The sequence below is a fragment of the Acipenser ruthenus genome, chromosome 20 (genome assembly GCF_902713425.1).
Source record: "Acipenser ruthenus chromosome 20, fAciRut3.2 maternal haplotype, whole genome shotgun sequence".
NCBI lineage: Eukaryota > Metazoa > Chordata > Actinopteri > Acipenseriformes > Acipenseridae > Acipenser > Acipenser ruthenus.
In genome coordinates, this window is record NC_081208.1 from 5,768,873 (window position 1) to 5,783,496 (window position 14,624).

The 14,624-nt window shown below is 37.5% G+C and overlaps 1 long non-coding RNA gene across 1 annotated transcript; it reads right to left on the reverse strand.

The window, feature by feature from the left end:
• Positions 1–1,283: 1,283 nt before the first annotated feature.
• On the reverse strand, positions 1,284–14,060 carry LOC131698844 (uncharacterized). Its single transcript, XR_009307857.1, has 4 exons — positions 13,927–14,060; positions 13,585–13,744; positions 4,981–5,022; positions 1,284–2,307 (listed from the first exon to the last, which is right to left on the reverse strand). It is a non-coding gene; the product is annotated as an uncharacterized LOC131698844 (long non-coding RNA).
• Positions 14,061–14,624: the final 564 nt, after the last annotated feature.

Genomic DNA, 14,624 nt, shown 5'->3' on the forward strand with positions numbered 1-14,624 from the left:
TAGCAAATATGTTTAGCATCAGTTTACAGTCAACTACAGGAAAGATTTTGCTTTTTTTATGTGGAGAATAAGTTACTGCTGTAACTATATGTGTGTTTCCCCATATATAAAATGATGACAAGAGTGGATCTGGTAAACTAACACATCACATTGCATGCAAAGTTTTAGGCAGGACACTTTAAATACAGCTACAAAAATGATTGTTTGATTGACAGGAAAGTGCTTGAAATCATCACCTGAAGTCAACCACTCCCACATTAATGTCAACCTTCACTCAGCTGCCAATAGCATTCAAGCAAGGTCTATTTAAACCCACCTCCTCTTCCTCCCCACCCTCCACCTTCACCCTCCACCTGGTCTCAGTGCCAAAAAACAAGCAAGTCAGAATGCCCTTATATGGTTTTATTCTCTAATAAAATGCTCTTTCATCACAAAGGTTGTCCCAATTTAATTTTTATTTCTACAGTGCTCTAAACAAGTTGATAGTCAGAGATGTGAACATCAGTGGTAAATCAGTGTGATCACCGTGGACACTACTGCAGGTCTGACAAGATACTGGACATGAGTGTGTGGATGGATGCCTCTATACCCAGCACTGATTGTTCCTTAATTGTTTGGAGCACTGGAACGTCATGCGACATTAAATCAAATATGTTCATGACACCCCACTCCGTTTGAACTCCTTCAAAAGGAAGTTGCAGCTGTTGATCACACCTGGATGCTATTTTTGTATTCTCTCCCCTTGGAAAATATTCTGAGACCTGTCATAATGTTCATCCATTACACATTATTATTATTATTATTTATTTCTTAGCAGACGCCCTTATCCAGGGCGATTTACAATCGCAAGCAAATACAAATACATTCAAGTGTTACAATATAAGTCATACAATAAGAACAAGAAATACAATAATTCAAGTGTGACAAACCACAATTCAATAATACAGCAGATAATAGTGAAAGTTACATCAGGATATGATTAAGTAGTGATAGTTACATCAGGATATGATTAAGTACAAAATACTACAGATTAAACACTTGGCAGATTACAATATTCTGAGGTACAGGATTAAATGCAGTAAAATAGGGGGCAGATAAGAGCAAAATAAAGCATATTTAAATGAAGGGTGATAGTGTCCCAGGATACAACAGAGGAGTTCTACAGGTGCTGTTTGAAGAGGTGAGTCTTAAGGAGGCGCCGGAATGTGGTCAGGGACTGGGCAGTCCTGGGCAGTCCTGGGCAGTCCTACACATGTTGACCATTTTGTAATTAAACAATGTTTTACATTTCTGGTGAAATTACACCTTTTTACCTTCCTTCTATTTTCTCGCCTTTAACTAACACTTTCTTTAACCTAGTTGAAAATAACACATTTGCTATAACATGCATTTGCTTTTCAATTACTGCCCATGTGAGATCTACGTAAGAAATTGAAGTGCATGACAGCAGGGATAGAAATAGGACTCCTATTGCATAGCAGTTTCAACCACTCCAGGTTTTACTGCAAGCTTGATTAGCCCCAGTGTATAGGTGACAAGCTCAGGTGTGTCTTATTACACTCATAGTAAAAACAGGAATGGATCAAACAGCTATGAAATGGGAGCCTTATTTCCATCCCTGGATTGATTTATGGAATTATTTCATTATCTTCGAGGCTCTGAAAGCTTTGCTGCAGCTGCAGTTTCCCTTAAACAACCAAATGTTTGTTTAAAAATCTCCCTAGTTTATAAGTAGAATGTCAGACAAAACTGTTTGGGATAGAGGTAAGAGATTATGGCTGCCAGTAACAAACACTTTAATCTGTAGCTGACCTGGAGTACATTTACTAAGCATTAGAATTCCAATGTATGTACCTGGTTTGTGTTGCATTTCTAAACTCCTTTCCCAAGGCGAAGTGCTCCCTAATATTCTTCCTGCAATATCTAGAGGGATATGTAACTGAGTTAAATGAAGTGGTGACAACACTTGAAAAGTTTTGCTTGCCTGCTACTAATGGCCAGCTGACAGTGTAATGAGCTTAGGGGCACGACCTGTACAAGTAATTTGGCAGAGAGAGAAAACAGACAGAAGCCACCAAATAGAATCCATAGGACCTGTTATTATACGCACAGCATGGCAGAAGAACAAGCAGTTATAAATAATGAGGGAAACAGTAGCTCATGCTAGGACCAATTAATCTCATTCATTCCCACAGTCGACCATCCTTATATTGGACTGTAAAAACTCCACACATGTTCTAGCAGGTAGAAAGGGCAGGCCATGCTGTCAGCCATTGAATAGTCTTTGGTTTTCCACAATGACAAATCCTATGTACAGAAAAAGAGAGTGCCGTTTCAGGTGGGGTCATAATTACTGTCACAGATACTGTATCGGTTAATATGAAATATGGGGTTCTGGGGTCCTAGGACCCCATGATAAAATATTGAGATTCACAGTAAATTAAAGTACATTCCCACCTAAATGAGAGTCGAATAGCTTCTTGAAAAGATCCGTACTGGCACTAACCAATAATGTAGTCTAACAAAAAAACTGAGGTTCAATTAATGAAACTGACTGATTTAAACAAGACCGTCATAGTCTCTCCAGTGGGAGTCCACAGATCAATGTTTCAGATATCACTTTTAATTCAAATGGAACCAAATCAAATATTTAGTTTTGCAAAACTAAACTACAAATACAAATGATTGTTTCACCTGTCAGAGTCTCTCCCACCTGCAGCCCTAACACCTTTGTTAATTGATTAATTGGGAAATGCTGTCTTGCAGTAGTTTTTACCTCTAATTTTCCCAGGCTCAGTACTTCTAAGATCTTTAAAAGAAAGAGTAGGGCTTATCAGTAAATAAAAATATGTAAGGTTATATTAGAACTTTATATTCCGTAGCCATTTTGTAGCAATGTAGTCTAAGCATAACCACTGTTTATAATACTTGGTGCCTTACCATACTACATTTTGCAATGCGGCACATACACCACATATGATGGAGAACAAGGTTCCACGGTAGGTGTCATGTTCACGCATATAAAACAGTTTTGTATTTCAGGTGATAGTGGTAAAAAAAATACAATTTTGATGACATTTGATCTCATTTTTCTCCATGTTGGGGATGACCAAGACAAAAAAGTAAGAGACTTATAATGGTCACTGGGCTACACCCCAACAAACTGTTTCAGAGAATGCAGGGCTGGTTTGAGATCAGTCAGATTTTCATTGCAATGCAGCTGCTGAACTGGAAAGGCTAGCACAGTAACTCTTTTCTGTTACTGACCTCTGCCTTATCTTTAAGTTGAGAATTGAAAAAGTTACTAATCCCTCTGAAGGAGGTCTTCCAAGCTGATTGAGCAGCATTGCCGGGCTCTCTGGAGTAATCAGTGCCACACAAAGAAGTACAACCCGAGAGGTGTCACGCTTGGGTACACCTCATTCAGATTCACCTTTAAATTCAATAGCCCCTCGAAGGCAAGTGAGAAAAGGTAAAGGGAAATTCTCTTTTGAATTACTTAAAAGAGAAATTTGGTACGACTATGAAATCTTACTTAATGTATTCGCCTGGTTTGTATGCGCTTTGTATGACATTTTCTGTTTTAGTCATCATGTCCTGGTGGCTTTTTAAAACTTGGAAACAAAACACTGCTGAGGCGGCAAAAAGGTATCTCTCTATTCCATCTGGTTCAGCATTAACCTGCCTCCCAGTAACAATCTAATAAATACATCAGTAAGAAATAGCACATCAAATAATCATGGTACTTTATTCACCCACCGGGTTTTGCAGATGGACAGGTTAATGGTAACACTCTGTTGTACCAATTGTACTTAGTAAGAAGATATAAGATATAAATTACAATTATATCACAAGTAGAAGTGAACTATCTTGTATTGGCTACCTACAAAATGATCACTCATGTCCAATCACTTCAATTTATATGATATTACTCCAAGTGCCTTTTTCTGTCTACATTGCTTTTGATTGAGCAAGACAATTTAGTATTAGTATTAAAATGTTTAATTTCTTTCAAGTTCCTAGAAAATAAGCTCTTATTATATTTAGCTTTATGATGTGATCCATTAAGAAATACATGTATGATTAATACTCTGCCCTCCTTGACAATTATGCTCAATACATAACCCATCATGGGGGCCTTCAATCATTCTATTCAATTAGGATTGTGTAATTCTATTGAATGATATGCTTTTGATCAAATAAAAGTGCCTGGTATGAAGTATGATAACTGAAATTGGCATTAGAAATTGAAACAAAACCTTATTCAATTAAAAAAAAGAGCTTAAGCAGAATGTAATTTACAACCCTTACAATGACCTGCTTACCCTTTGAATCCCTGTGTAACCCACAGACTCCCAATGAACTTTTATATTTGTACACTGGCTTGTCCAATGATCTCTGCAATGTTTACAGTGTCATGGGATAACCTTGCTCCTTTACAAAACCATTTAAAAGAGTAAGCAGTGTACAGTTATTTTTTAAAGCCCACATATCTTATGACTCTGAATGGCTCAAATGTTTTGTTTTTCATTTGTATCAGTCTGGGATAAGGCATGTGGCAGAGACATTAAAGCAATTAGGCTTTTAATGGTCTGTGTGAAAAAGGAATGGGGTGATACCATTGCTGGGGGCTCAGTGGTGGTGCATGCTGTTGCAGCTTCCCTGAAAACTGCATTTACTGTGTACTGGCTGTGAATGAATAAAACATGGACGCCAGTACCAGTTTTTTTGCAAGCACAATCTCTCTCTCTCTCTCAGCAGACTTCTATATTATTTTACAATGTGCTTTGAGCATCTCTTCAGTTCTAGTTACCTGCCATAGATGTAATGTAGGCTAGATCAGCCAGTGGGTGTCTTTATCTTAGTTAACTGCTGTTGTTGCAGCTCCACCAAGGCATGGAATCCCACTCTGCCTCACGTGTGAAAGGGTTGACCTCTGAATCAAGGCCAACAAAAAAGGGATAGGAAACTCAGGTTTACCTTTTTACTGCATCCGCGGGCGATTATTTCATGCAGAGCAGCCTGAAAAACAAAAAACAGTAAACACCTGTCAAAACTGACACAAAGGGTCTGGAACTTTGCTGTTGTACATGACAAACCTGAAAGAAAAAAATAAATGAACAGTCTGATTCTCTGGCTTTCAGCGCCACCAGACAGTGGGAGGTCATGTCTTTCCCGCTCAACGCTTCCAGCACCTTGTCAACCAATGTTAAAGTGGACAGCTCCTACTGTCAGTGCTCACTCTTACTCTCCCAAATGCTGCCTGTCTGGCTCTGCTTGCAGTAAGATATATAGGGATGGAGACCCTTAATACATGAATGGGTCACTATTCACAAAAGGGATACATTTCACATTCCTATGAGGCAGACAGACAAGTAGAGACAGATTCCAATTTATCTTAAAAATACAACCTCAAATAGTATATTCAACCTGACAGCAACTTGGTATGGGTACGAACTGTTGCAGTTGTCTTAATGTATTCATCTTGCTTAGATCCACTTTGTACTGTGTATCGTTTTCTGTTGCAGTTATCACAGCACATTTTTAAGAAGTAACCTCAAATGGGTTCCCAGTTCAGCTGGCACACCAGAATGTAACCATTAACCTGTCCCCCGGCAATACCAGTATGTGCAAATATACATCAGTAAGAAATGAAGAACTATAACTGGAAATTGCCCTGGAAATGAAGGAAGACATTCCAGCCTGCGGTGCACAGGTAATTTTCAAGGTGATTAACAATAATGAGCTTTGTCAATTATACAAATGTGCCAAGGACAGTACAAACATTGCAAGGTGATCAATATGTTAAAACTCCACAGCCAGGCAGACCAGGCTTCATTGATTTTCAAATACGAGTTCACACTCTCCAGAGACCTCTTTATCTCCTTACTCTGAAATAGGAAAACTAAGCTAATAGAAGGACAGAGAAGAGTTTAAAACGCACGAAAGCTGGCCGAGGTCAATCATATACTTAAGAAATGGCACTGTATTAAAAGGAAGGCACTGAAATACTTGGAGCTATAAAATAATTCAGTAAATCTTGAAATGCAGTTCTTGGTGTTTGAACTTCATATTTTTCTAAGCTTGGCTCTTTATGTAACCAGCTACACAGCTAAAATATTAAATACTGTAGCTCCTATTCCTGGTTACTTGGAATCATGGAAAACACATGAAGGAGAAATATATAAAAAAGATAATATATTTGGAAATGTATTTAGAAATACTGTATAGTCAGAAGCATACATATGTTGAAATATAAAAAATGGCTTCTATAACATATTGCGTTGTCTATTTTGAAAGGATGCTGAAATATATGGGGATATAAAACAGAATATATTGCACTACACCGCATATATTATGTAAACAGGAATACAATAAATTGCAATATATCTGAAATATATTTTTAGTGCTTTGAATTAAATATACTGCACTAGTTTTCTATTCCATGTGGGACAGTCATGTTACAAAATAATGTGCAGTGATAGGATATAATATGTTAAAGTATTTAGAACCACATGGTAAAAACAGCCATTAGTACAAGCTTATTCTGTGTGTTCCCTGTCATTCCCTTTGTTAATTCTCTTCTGGTCTAAATCCGTTGTTCTTTTCAAATGAGCTGCATGAAGAGTTTTTTTTTTTTTTTTTTTTAACGGTTTGGCTTCCAACAGCTTTTAGATTAAAGACTCAAAAATGCAAACTAATGAGAACTTTCAAAATAACAGCAAATGAGAGGCACATTTTTCAAAACCCACTCACACTCTGCATTTCATATAGGGCCATTCCCCGCTGGTTCTACTTAACTTTGATGTACATCTGAAATAAATACTCCAATTACATCCTTTTGTTCTTTTTACACATACACACACAATTTCTATTCCTCTAAGTGGATCAACTCTGAGATTGTAGGTCAAGACAGATGTCTCCAAGTACTCTCAATTATCTCTCTTGTTCTAGCTATTATGTGACAACCACTTTGGGTTTACCTTAATAAAGGCTCTGGATGTATGTGGTCTGGTACACTACTTCTGCTCTTTGTCCTGATTAAACAGAATTCAGCAGTAAGCACTTGTGAATCAGTATTTCTGATTTAGTCATCCAAGCTGTACCATAATCAGAGGGTATTGTGATTCAGAATCCCAGTGAAAGCAAATGACAGATTTCACATATATAATGCAAAATAATAATTTCTCCATTCCCATTTTAAAAGCGTAATTAATAATACCAGATGGCTTGTACGTACAGTATGACAGTAGCTGGTCTAGCCTGCAGTATTTACAATGACGTTGAAATTAATTGAAATTAGAACCACTCAAATGATTGAAACGTCATATAAAGGTAACATAGCTTTGATCTTGTGGTTTTATGATACAACCCTTTCTTATTTTATGATAATTTACTCTAATCATATATATGGTATAATATATTTTAATATAACCAATCAGCTATTCTAGTTAAAGACCTTATTTCTGAGAAATACTGTTTAGGCTTTTTCAGGTACACAAACTTCAGATCAAAGAATTTCCATCTTGTATACCCAAAGGTGTTTTTTTTTTTTATGAAAGGAAACAGGTAGAATTGTTAAGCAAAACAAAAAAACACAGAAGTAATTTGTTCTAGTAACTATTAAATTAGATAAAACAGGATTTGAAAAAAAATCTCCTCTGAGTTATAAAAGACCGGATTCATAAAAAAATGTATAACCTGTTTTTAAAAGCATGATTATTATTATTATTATTATTTATTTCTTAGCAGACGCCCTTATCCAGGGCGACTTACAATCGCAAGCAAATACAAATACATTCAAGTGTTACAATATAAGTCATACAATAAGAACAAGAAATACAATAATTCTCAAGTGTGACAAACCACAATTCAATAATACAGCAGATAATAGTGAAAGTTACATCAGGATATGATTAAATAGTGATAGTTACATCAGGATATGATTAAGTACAAAATACTACAGATTAAACACTTGGCAGATTACAATATTCTGAGGTACAGGATTAAATGCAGTAAAATAGGGGGCAGATAAGAGCAAAATAAAGCATATTTAAATGAAGGGTGATAGTGTCCCAGGATACAACAGAGGAGTTCTACAGGTGCTGTTTGAAGAGGTGAGTCTTAAGGAGGCGCCGGAATGTGGTCAGGGACTGAGCAGTCCTGACATCTGTAGGAAGGTCGTTCCACCACTGCGGAGCAAGGGTGGAGAAGGAGCGGGCTCTGGAGGCAGGGGAGCGTAGAGGAGGTAGAGCCAGTCTTCTAGTGCAGGCGGAGCGGAGAGGTCGAGTGGGGGTGTAGGGAGAGATGAGGGTCTGGAGGTAGCTGGGTGATGACTAATTAATATTAGTTTAAATTGACTTAGAGACTTAAAGGGATATACCATCTACATGTTCCTAGTATTGTTTCTGCTTAGATCAGTATTTAAGACAAATACATTAAAATCTATTTTTGCTTGACATTGAGACTAACAGATGTGATTAAACAAAGAAAAAAATCATGAGCAAACATTTAAGAATAAGGTTTGCTTCATTTATCCAAATAAACTTGTCAGAAATGAAACTGTGCAGAAACATTGCTTCAACCGAACTATGTGACTTTCTTATACATTTACCAGAAATGTTATAAAAATGTACCCATCAACTGGTAACTTTAACTGGTGGTTTCACAGACCCCGATTAGCACTAAACTTGGACTACTTATTGTTAATTTAGGTAAAAGTAATCCAACAGGATAGCTAATCAGGGTTCTGTGAAACTAGCTGTAAATGTTTGCTTTATACATTTAAAGGTTTTACAAAGTAAAGCTCAGGGAACACAAAGCCACTGTATGGCTTGGTTTCAGGTCACTGCATGGCACATGAGACTTGTGGTTTGATACAGCAAAGTTGCCTTAAACTAGGTCTCCCAGTCTCCTGGAATCAGGTTTCAAGCCACTGTTCCTGAAGTGGCTTTGTGTTTCCTCAGCTTTACATAAGATCCTTATTTGACAAGAGGAATACCACTGCAATTAACTTACTTAATATTCCACATACTGTTATCCTGTGATAACACAACCCAGTGCATTTTGGATAATCATTCAAATCCAGGACCCTTGCTATATAATGCATGCTATATAATCCTGGTATACTTGGAGACAACCATCACCTGTGCTAAAAACCTTGAGAGAAGACCGATTGCTGCACACCCAATGCAGCCTATCACTTAAATATAGACAGAGTAAAGTATATATTTTATAAACATGATATAGTATTGTATATCCCCACACAATCAGAGTCAGAAAAGGGTCAGTACTTTATCTTTGTAGTAAGGTTATTGATTGTTTCACAGCCCTGAAATGTGGTGGATGAGCAGTAATACCTCAGAGTGCTGTCTGAAGGTTTCTTTGCGTACTTGCTGTTGACAGAGTTGGGCAGACAACACAACTATCCGTGACATAACAACAAAGAGAAACAAACACCTGTCAGAAAACAGACTCACCACTACACATAGGAATAGCTGGAAAATATCTGAACGTTTTTTCATCTGTGAAACATTCATTTATTTGTGTTTTACCCAGTGGTTAACCGATAAAGTTTGTCAGTATTCTTAGTATTGTTACCCATTTTGGGATAACTCATATTCCTGATACTTACCTATGTCTGAAAATACATCATTGCAATGTATTCAACTGGACGAGTTTGGTTTTTCAAAATTAATTTTTGAATAAAAATGATTTATGTATTCCTTTCTCGACGTATTCCTTTCTCGACGGAATGTACACAAACTAGACTGCCAACGGGGTCTGCATTCTTTCTGAAGTAGAGAGCACAGAACTCTAAACTCTAGAACAATGCAGTAAAGAATGTAACCACAACTGTGGCGTACTATGGCTTTAAATCTTTAACCCTGATAAGGTGCTTAATTTCTTCTGCTGGTCACATATTCTGCTCTTTATAGCTTTATCTGAGCTGCTCGCTTTGCTGGTGTCATGGGAAATCAGTCTGACCAGTTGAGTGTATCCCCTCCCCTGAAAGTTAGAGTAACCCTTCTCTGACTGGGATCCAGAGCTCCCATTTAAACACTCAACTGGAAAGCTTGTTAAACCCTGAAGGAAAGCTATGCATCTGAAATCAGGCTCTATATATTTCTCCTTTGTGCCATGGCTCCCTGCTCCAAACTTGTCTTTCATAAGACTTGACACCAACACAAGCTGTATTGTAGCTGGCAATTCTGCGGGTTTCGTGTGTCTCCAATGAAAAGCTGCTCTCCACTCATCCACCTTCAATCATTCACCTTCAGTCTCTTTGCTCTAACAGTGTTTGATACAAAGCATCTGTATACATCATTCTACTTAATGCCACTGTCAGCCCTCTTTTCATAAAGTACTATAAAAAAGACTAGAGCACACAACATCTACAATGACTAGGCACTGTTGCTGTGGTTCAGTCATAAGGGTCAATGATTGTATCTGCCTGCTAACACTTTCATATTTTGACATACCAACAGTATCTCAATGGTATGAACCAATTTACATTAGTAATACATTGCAGTACCAGACAGAGTACCAGCAAATCAGGGCTGATCTGCAGTATATTGCAAATCCATGTGATGACAGGAATGAGGGATCTTTTACAAGTTTACCAAGGTAAGTTTGCTTGTTAAGTCTGCATTTTTTGTAATGATTTTCCTACAGTTATATTATGCATTGACCATACTGTAGTTTACCAAATGTTTTTTTTTTTTTTAATGTGCTTTAACATACCTCTCTGTATTTTACAATGTTTCCCTGTGCTTTCCCATACTTTCACTACGCTTTTACTGTGGGAAACTTTTATAAGATCCTGATGTGCCATCACACCCCTATAGTTTGAATGCTTGTGTAGCTTAGGAGGTGAAGCAGCTAGGAACCCAATCTTTCACCTCCACAATCAGGATCGCCTCCACAAAATCAATGCTTTCACTGCTCAGGATAAGGCTAATCCAACTACAGCTTTTGAAAGGGAGAATATATCTCCTGTAGGTGTTAACTTAATACACCGCTTTGTCTTAGTGCTCAATACATTCCCTAGACAACGGAGGCTAAAATGCTACTAATTAGCACTACAAGACTGTTGAAAAATTATCCTAAATGAACTGCATTTTAAACCCCTTTGTCATTTTTATAATTTCAAAATTAGTCTTCAGCTGTGCACATTTAGGAGATAGACGTAATGATCAATTGGTGCATTTTAAATGGAGACATGCACACTGCGGAACATCTCAACCTCAGTGAATTTAGCAAGTATGCAGGATCTGCACAATGCAGAAATCTATACTGTTTCTTTAGAAAAAAAACTCATTTTTACTGCAAAACATTTTTTTTTTGTCAGATTCAGCATGATGTTCGGCTTGCTACATGTCTATGATCTGAAATTTCACAGAAAGGTTACATTGTATGTGTTATAATTTGGTTTATTGGCAGGGCAGTTACTTAACCAGTTGAAGTTATAAAGCAATGTGATTGTACAGTACGACCATTCATACGATTCATTGATGCTATGCACAAGCTGTTATCTTTTAGCCTAACCCCATTTTTCCCATGTTCATGTTGAAAAATGTGTCAATGATAGAAGTTTAATTACATGAGCTGTTGTGACTGGCTGCCATTCAATTGGTACACTGTATGTAATGGTATGTATTATGTGGTGCTGTGCTGTGTTTAGCTGTTGTATAATGCCATGCAATGTGTGCAATACAAGGTCTGCAGCAGAATGAATAAAATACACAGAATATAACCCTGTGATAAATTTAAACACAAAACTATGAGATTTAGCTGCCAAAAAAAGGACCAGCAGACTGAGGCAGAATTAAAGTTACAAAATTATTCAAACCACCATAACCTTAGATGGAGCTTTGTGTGCTTTAAATTGCAGTGAAGCAAATTAAAACAGTCACCTCGTCCTTGATTTTTTCTTCTATTTCATCAGTAAAGGCTGGAGATCCTGTCTATGTTATTGAGCAGCACTTTAATTGCACGTTATTAAAATGCCTAACAGCAAGTATCAAAGTATAGAAACATTTTACTTAATTTTTGAAGTTTAATGATTCCTAAAGTTCTATCATGTGTCAAAGTTGTACTGAATTGTATTCTTTGATGATTTTCAAAGTTTGGTATATGGTACGTTTAATTACAGAATTTCATTACCTTAACTGTAGGTGTTAAAGTTTTACTGAATTGCATTAATTTAATGATTTGTAAAGCTTTGTAATTTTGTATGCTTAATGTGATAGAGTAGCTATATACCATCAATAGGTACTTGTGTACTAAGTACTTGTGTACGTTAACTTTATTCTATACATTATTAAAGGTACAGTAATTATTATTAACATACAAATTGATTATGCAAACTAGTATTGGTCCCACATAGTTCGGATAATTGACTCTATACTGTATTTTACTCCATTTTTTTTTAAGTTACAGAATGAGAAATAAATATCTATTGACAACAAATCAAAATATTGTGCAACTTCGAACAGAGAGGGAGTAATGTTGATTCCATAAATACGATTGCCTGTAGCTGACTGAATGTGGCAGTTTCTGTGTTAGACGTGCATCAGGAAACATTTAACTGTAGTGTGATTGGTCTCCACTACGTTCAGTCAAACAGAGGTTTGAGGACCACACAGTAGAGGTTGATTGCCACCATCAGAAAACGGAACTTGTAGAGTGGCCAACCAAAATGTCTTTTTAACAGGCATTTTTCATCTTGAATAAATGTACACTTTGGATAAAAGCTTTTAACTAACCCCTAATCATTAGTGCACTGTACCTGCTCACAGGGGGGCCCGTAGAAATGTATACTATGATTCATTTACACAGCCATGCTTTGCCCATTCCTTCACAATGCATCTACCATTTACTTCAGCGTGCATTACCATGCATGCCTACCACACGTTGCTACGATTTTACACAACAAAAAGGCATTTCTTTAGAAATGGCAAGCCTTCCCCTTGTGCCCATGCTATCAAGACAGTACACTGTAATTTTCCAGTCAGTTCACAGGCCTGGAGAGTGGAAATCTCAGGCCCTCGATTGCACTTCAGCAGCATACAATACGAGTGCTCATTCAGGAGTCATTAACTTTCCAGCCACACCGAGCTGAGGCAGCCGTCTGAGAAGCAGGCACTTCAGTTAACCCAGAGCATTTCATTAACTTTCTCGTTCCTGGACCAATCAGGAAACTGTCTTCCATTCTGCTCTGGAGCCCGTCCCTTATGAGAAGCTGCGCATACCATTTCTTTCCAAATGCAAACTGTCTGTTCATGGTTATGTGGTGCTGCTGTCTTCCAGGACAAACTAGAACCCTGGCCAGTACTCAATAGGCATCCCATGGGCCCAAAGTGGTCCGCAACAACCTTGTGTGTAGGCTCAATTCAGCTTCTACTGGAATTTTGGACTCTGAGTCATGAATCTCAAATTTGAGTCTGATGCCCACAGGGCTCTGATACTAAGACTGTCCAGGCACATGCCACAGCCAGTATCCTTCACATGTTCCAGCCAATGATATTACCAATGCAAACAAACAGCAGGATAAAATGGCTTCAGTGGCTGCTGAAATGTTACCTCAATATAGAGAGTTTCCTGATTAACTTCACAATGGGCTGCCAGGAGGCAGGGTAGGAGTAATGAATTGGATCTCTCTCCCAATCTCCTCTGGTATCACTGATGGACTCTGACAAGGACAACCAGGTTTCTATTTGGCTTACTCTCAGCTGTTCTCGTGCTAAAAATACAGAAACAGGGATACAAAAAAACAAGCAAACATTTCATTGGGGTTTTTGTAAAGCAGTTACGGTCCCTGAAAACCATGCAAAAATAGTAACAGGAAAACAATGGTGTAGCAGGGTCACGGCAAGAAAGAGACTCAGAGGCAAGGAAGCTACAGTGTAAAGCACAAACGCTCACCTTAATAAACAAAATAACACAAAAACAGGAACAAAGGAACAGGCACAAGGGCCAAAATAAAGGTTTAACAAAACACAAACACAATGTCAGGCTGGGCATTCGCAGAACACCAAACATTCACCTACTCCTCACTCAGACAGAGGATTTTATGCAGATGGCCACTCCCCAATTAGCACCAATTCACACTTAATTGGAGAGTGGCCACAGCTGTGATTGCTGGCAGAGACATTAACCCCGGCATGTTTTTTTTATTTGAAAAACTGAAATCGATGAGGCAGGTTATCTTTATCTTTTTTAAATATATCTAAAAACGCATACTGATAACTCCATTAGTTTGTTTAATTTTGTGGGTTATTAAGCTTATTGTTTAAATCTAGAATTTAATATTTCACTGAAAACGTTTAATAGTGTGAATCTCGGAAGATAATACACCTAGCCTTCGTATTGCCATGTAAAGATTGGTCATCGAGAAATCTACGTGAGTACAGTTATTAATGAGATGCAGGTCTTATTAGGTTTTCATAATGATAAAACAAAAAAGAATACAATTGAGTAGTGCAGTCAGGGTTGCAATTGAACTACTCCCCAGTAACTGCTGGTACTGCTGTTTTCTTATGGATTCAATAGGAAATCATGTATGAGGCATGAGATATTGTATTGTTATACTTTACATTGTAGGAGCTGTTTCAGACTGAAGA